The sequence below is a fragment of the Bombina bombina genome, chromosome 3 (assembly GCF_027579735.1).
Source record: "Bombina bombina isolate aBomBom1 chromosome 3, aBomBom1.pri, whole genome shotgun sequence".
Classification (NCBI taxonomy): Eukaryota; Metazoa; Chordata; class Amphibia; order Anura; family Bombinatoridae; genus Bombina; species Bombina bombina.
The window spans coordinates 1,235,130,131-1,235,137,529 of NC_069501.1; positions in this window are offsets into that span (position 1 = coordinate 1,235,130,131).

The window sequence follows — 7,399 nt, forward strand, 5'->3', positions numbered from 1 at the left end:
CAAGTTAAAGATTTTTTGGGGGTTTCCTATCCCTTTAAGTTGATTTGAAAGTTCCAATTGTTTTTTATAGGGTTATTTTTTAATTTAGTGTATGTGGACGTGTCATTTAATAATCTCCCTGATTCCTCAAGGTAATAGCTTGTGTTCATTATAACCACACTCCCTTCCTTATCGGCAGGCTTAATGGTAATGTTTTATTACATTGTAGTGACTTTAAAGCTTCTAATTCTTTTTTGGTAATGTTCTATGCTATATATTTTGTTTGGTCGAGTTTTTCAATGACTTTTTTGACCATCTGTTCAAAGAGTTTAATATGTTCACTCTTTTCATGAGTAGAAAAAAATGAAGATTTTGCTTTAAATTCAGTGTGTGTATAATTACAATCTTTGCCTATTAATGTTTTTTTCTCAATTGGATTTTTCCGAGAGTATCTTTTCAGAGTGAGTTTACGAATATATTGATTAATATTAATCAGGGTTTCGAATTTATTAAGTTTGCATGAAGGTGCAAACGATAATCCTTTTTTTAGAATGGACATTTGTGTGTTATTTAGTGGTTGTTTGCTTAAATTAAAGATGCCACTATTCTATCTTTTCATTGTTTTGTTTTGTGGTTCCGGTCTTCTTTTGCCTATTTGTTGTCTTTGTGGTTTCCCTAATTGGTCTTTCAGTAACTATTTTAAAGCTCCTGCTCTTATTGGAGAATTCCCTAAAAAATTATTATTAAAATAGTTGTTTTGAGGAAAATGTCTTTGTTGATGAGAAATCATCCTGACAAAATCATATTCATCATTTAGTGATTGTACTCTTTGATATCTATTATTAAGGGGTATTCTCCGATTCTGATTATCTCTTCTAATATGGTTACTATCCTCTGTTCTGTAGGGTTGATTATTGGCATACCATTTGTTATTCCTAGTATGTTAATCTGCATTTTGTTGGCGCCAGTTAGTATGATATGTTTGTCCTGTATTATATGTTCCTCTTTCTCTATTTGAATTGTATCTTGAGTTTTGCCAGTTATAGTAATTTTCTCTGGGTTTTGAGTAGGTGGGAGGTTTAATTAGCGGTCCTATATCTGATCCAGAAATATTGAATGTGGCGGCGCAGTGTCACCTCAGGGGATGCAAGCTGCTCTTTTCCTCTGTGAAACCTGCCTTCTTTCACCTCCAAAATAAAAAGCTCGCAATGGTGTAGCACGTTTCAAATAAAATGGTAGGCGCACAAACAGGTCATACTCACAGGATTTTAGTTTTAAATCAGCCTTTTATTAAAAACATCACAAGGGTATCTTCAGGTGCAGCTTCAGATTTTATTAAAATATAGCTCAACGTGTTTCGGCAAAACAAGCCTTTCTCAAGAGCATAAAATCAATATATGTCAAAGCAAGTTGAAAGTTAACACAACTACTCAAACAAGAGGCAGAGTATATTTTTTATTTCAAAACTTTATACCCCTTGGGACTCAACACTGAATTTGATTTTTTTTTCTTATATATAATATGATGTGATTTCTAAACTTCTAAATTTATTTACTTTTCTCAAATATTATAAATCTATTTTCCAATCCAAAATATTATGAAATTGAGTTGCACTGATCTCATATTCCACTATTCTGGTATTAGAATTTTTATATTAGATTTTTTGTATTTTTGTATTAGTATCACATCATAATTATTCATGATTACAACCCACATAGAATTAATTATTACTCCAATTTTTAAATGTGTTTTATTTTTGCACTAATATATGAATTTCCTATAGTAAACAATTATAGGTCTTATATATAGGATACCCTTCATTTAGGAAATCCCCTTTATTCTTCCATGTAACATTCTTTCACAGCAATATCTCGCATTTATTAGATTAATGGTTATAATTTAGAATATTTTCTTTATTCTCTTATGTAACATTTTTTCCAAATTTTTTTCCCATTTGATTTTTCACTTATATTAGGTTATTTGTCCTCAGTAAAAATTAACACATACACAGATGATATATATATATATATATATATATATATATATATATAGATATATATAGATATATAGATAGATAGATAGATAGATAGATATATATAGCTATTTATATTTATTTATTTTCTAAACACTATTTTCATGACCTTTGAATATTTTGAGATGCATTAATTTGTATATTTATCAATGTATCAATGTGTCAACGTGTCCATTTTTTCTAAATGATACATTTTGTTTGTGACATGATGTTGCAGTTGAATACCACTGTCAATCACACGTCTACCTTTCTAACAGCTATTTGCTGATAGGTTAATTAACCACTTCAAAATGACTAATAATACTCTCCCTGTACATTATTTAAAGAACACCCAAATTCACAGTGAACATCTTGATAAAGGCCACCTAGGCCGAAACCGGTAGAGTTCACTGACTTTTTTGCAAGACAACCTTATACAGCACTCACATTGGCAAGCGCCCCTCTGTGGAGAAAATTTCTCTTTAGGGCTGCACCTGTTCGAGACATTTTGCTAACCCTGCATTTTGCTAACCCTGCTTTTGAGTCCTCGGCACAGATCACATACAATATAATACAGTGACTGGCAGGATCTTGCAGTGGCACATTCTACAACAGAATCTACACTCACACAGTCATAGTTTGTTCGGAGCCAAGATTCTACTTTCAAACCAGAAGCCGACATTTAACCAATCCCAAGGTTAGGATTGTGAAACACTGATATCTAACCAATCCCACGTCTAGGATTGTGAAACATCGTCACTCATCCAATGCCATCTCTACAAACATGGTAACGTGACCCAGAACCATTCAGGTCTGAACAGAGCCACACCAAACGTATTGGCGAAAGTTTGTTTGTTTGTTGGCTGTATCCACAATGATCCGGAACCCTACGGTTTCTTTTTCTGCTCAGGATTTCCAAGGTACTGACTGTTTTTCACCTCACTTCAAGACGCTCCTAGCTATTGCTTGAATAGCAGAACAAGGTGATCTATTCTGCTATACATTCCTAAGGTCCATACCTTCTTTTTTTATCGTACCGCAGTGTGAATCCTATGGTTATTTATTTTACCTTGCAAGGGGTATGCTTTTAATGTTTATTAGTTCATTTTTATCTTGTCATTATTAGACTTTTAAGTGTTTATTATCTTTTATTTATATATTTTTATTAAAGTGACCACTTTTCCCCTTATTTAGTACATGTGATTTTCTATACTACACATACGATACCAGGTACCTATCACCCTGATATATGGGTTAATCACTTAGTGTTTATTAAAACAAAATATTTTATCTCCATTTGTTAATAATTTAGCGCTCACCTATATTGCTTTTCTTTGTTCACTAATAAAATGCTCCCCAGTGTTAGAATTGTACATAATCTGCACACTAAGTATAGACGGGCTGCTATGGCCCTCCAGCCCTCCAGCACTTAGACCCTGGTGCCACCGCACCTGCTGCACCAATGGTAGTTCCGCCCCTGAGCTACTGTTTTATGTGGGATATTAATTTCCATATATACAGATATACCTCATGTTATTGCGCTTCACAGATATTGCTCTTTTTATAAATTGAAGGTTTGTGGCAACCCTGTATTGAGCAAGTCTATCTACACCATTTTCCTACATATAATACACATATAAACACATAAATACACATGTATGCACATATATACACATAAAAACACATGCATATATATACACATATAAACACATAAATCCACATGTATACACATATATACACATGCATATATATATACACATATAAACACATAAATACACATATATACACATAAAAACACATGCATATATATATATATATATATATATACACATATAAACACATAAATGCACATGTATACACATATAAACACATAAAAACACATGCATATATATACACATATAAACACATAAATGCACATGTATACACATATATGCACATATAAAGACATAAATACACATATATACACATATAAACACATAAATACACATGTATACACATATAAACACATAAAAACACATGCATATATATACACATATAAACACATAAATGCACATGTATACACATATATGCACATATAAAGACATAAATACACATGTATACACATATATACATATAAAGACATAAATACACATATACACATATATATATATATATATATACACATAAATACACATGTATACACATATAAAGACATACGTATACATGTATACACAAATATACACATAAATACACATGTATACACATATATACACATATAAAGACATAAATATACATGTATACACATATATACACATCTAAACACATAAAAACACACATATATATATATATATATATATATATACACACACATACATACACATGTAAACACATATAAATACACATGCATATACACATATAAACTCATAAATACACGTGTACACATATATACACATATAAATGCATAAATACACATGTATACACATATAAATGCGTAAATACACATGTATACACAATATAAACACATAAATACACATGTATACACATATAAACATAAATACACATATATACACATACATATACATGTATACACATATAAACACATAAATACACATATATACACATACATATACATGTATACACATATAAACACATAAATACACATATATACACATAAATACACATATATACACATATAAACACATAAATACACATATATACACATGTATAAACACATAAATACATATGAATACACATAAATACACACCTATATATACACGCCTCTAGCAAAAAGATTACCAAGGCTCAGATGACGGTTAGCATTATTTAGCAATAAAGTTTTTAAATAAGGTATGTACATTATTATTTTTTAGACATAATGCTATTGCACACTTAATAGACTACAGTATAGTATAGATATAACTTTTATATGCACTGGGAAACCAAACAAATTAGTGTGACTCTCTTTATTGCTATAGTCACTTTATTGGTCTGGAACTGAACCCGCAATATCTCTGAGGTACACCTGTACATATTTGTAGCATTTTACAATATAATACATACACATAATACAGTGTGTACATACCGTATAATATACCCACATTCCCCCGGGGGGGGGGGGTTATTCATGCCCTAGTTTCACTATTGTATTGTAACAAAAGGGATTGCGCTTTGGATGAGACATATAAATTGAATTACCATCTAATTCTGTTTAAAGCTATCGTTTACATTATACCTTCAGTGCAGGTGGCGATACACGAGTGTCACAGAAGCATCGCCAGTGGCAGAGAAGTATAGTAAAACCCCCCTTGGCAAGCCATTTATAGCATTTCACAGCCAATCTAAATCACACGACAGATCCCTTTTTAAAATATCGCCATTATCACAATTCTTTTCATATCAGGCCCCAGGCACTGATAGACTGCTGGGTTTACATCAGTTACTCAGACAGTTAACCCCAAAAAAGCTTGAGTGCAAAGTCCATAGAGAAAATTTACATAAAAAATATAAAACACCACATGCAATAGCCAACACTGAATCTGATGCACACAGCTAGATTCAAAGCATAGAATGAAGATTTAGTTACAACATTTGGTAAAATGTTTATAGGATCATATATCACATTAAGGCTCTTCTATGGACTTTGCACCTAGACTTGTCTGGGGTTAAAGGGAAACTTAAAGTAAAATTTCATGATTCAGACAGAGTATACAATTACAAAAATAAAATCCACAATATATGCATACATATGCCTTTTGTTATTGGCTGATGGCTGTCACATGATATGGGGCATGAAAAATGGAAATAAAAAAAATTACCACTAATTTGAAGTTGCCAGTAAGTGCTATTGGATTTTTTTTATATGTGTTGATTATTCATATATACTGTATATAATGCTCCTTTAACTACCTAGGTCCCTGATGTGTACTTAGTTCAGTCCACTTCCTTGTTATGTCACATCTCCCAGAGACCTCTAATTGGGCACAATTTGGACATTTCCACCTAGGGGTGTACTCACTTTTGTTGCCAATGGTTTAGACATTTATGGCTGTGTGTTTTAGTTATTTTGAGGGGACAGCAAATTTACACTGTTATACAGGCTGTACACTCACTACTTTACATTGTAGCAAAGTGTAATTTCTTCAGTGTTGTCACATAAAAAGATATAATAAATAATTTACAAAAATGTGAGGGGTGTACTCACTTTTGTGAGATACTGTATATACACACATATAAATACAGTTAGAGCTCTTCCCATTCAACTAGCTAGAACTATGCAATATAAGTTTTAAAGAATTGTAATATGTTTTTATGTTTTTCAATATAAATACTTAAAATTCTTATGTTATTCCCTTGGAAGGAAAATGTTCATTTAATTTGTTTAATATATATTACTATATATAACTAATTAACTATATATTCACGTAGATATATATTTAAAAATAAAAATAATATTTACTTCTAAGGGAAGAACATAGGAATTTGATGTATTCCGAACCCACCTTTGGCTTTAGTGCAGATGTTTTAACATAGCTTTGGGTTAGCGCAAGCAATAAATAGAAAATGCTTTATTTAGTGCACCCTTTAGAAGTCTAATAGGGAAAGGGAACTGGTGTGATATCCAAACTCCATAACTTAGTGTCTTTTGCTCTCGCTCTAACCTTTTACTTTCAACTTGTAATACCAGCGCTAACACGAGAGAATTATTGATTTATTTTGAGCCCAGTTAGCGCTCAAGAGCAATAACAATGTATCACTCCTCTTGCAGTCGAGGACATAATTACGGACATAATTACTATTTACTACTGTGGATTATCGGGTAGAACCCCCTTTCTGGTGTTTGACTGGACACGGTATAGAAATATTTTTAAATATATTTGTTGTGGGTCCATCTGAGCGTTTCCCTGTGTGTAAGGATGTCTTTTGACAATGGTGTTTTTTTTATTATCTTTTAGAAGAAGCCCACCAGGGCCTGTGAGGTCCAGAATTGCACTAAGTTTTAACAATCTGAGTCTTTCTCAATAGCAACATTTAGAAATTTTGGTTCACTTAAAGCACTGGTTTTAAAACCTGTCCTCAAACCTCCCTAACAGGTCAGGTTTTTAGGATTGCCTTGGGTGAGAACAGGTAAAATAACCATGTTTACTAATCAGCTGATTATTTCACCTGCGCTAGTTCAGATGTCCTCAAAATCTGGCCTGTTAGGGAGGTCTGAGGACAGGTTTGTAAACCATAGACTTAAAGGGACATTAAACTCTAAATACATTTCATGCACCTTTTCTTATCATGGGTGCCACCATTTTAAAACCTAGCTTACACTGCAGGTATCTGAAGGAGAGTTACTGCACACGTGCAAATACATCAGCACTGGAATGTAATTAAAGCTAGATTTCAATATACACCCATGAAAAGAGGGAGGTGGGGAATAACTTA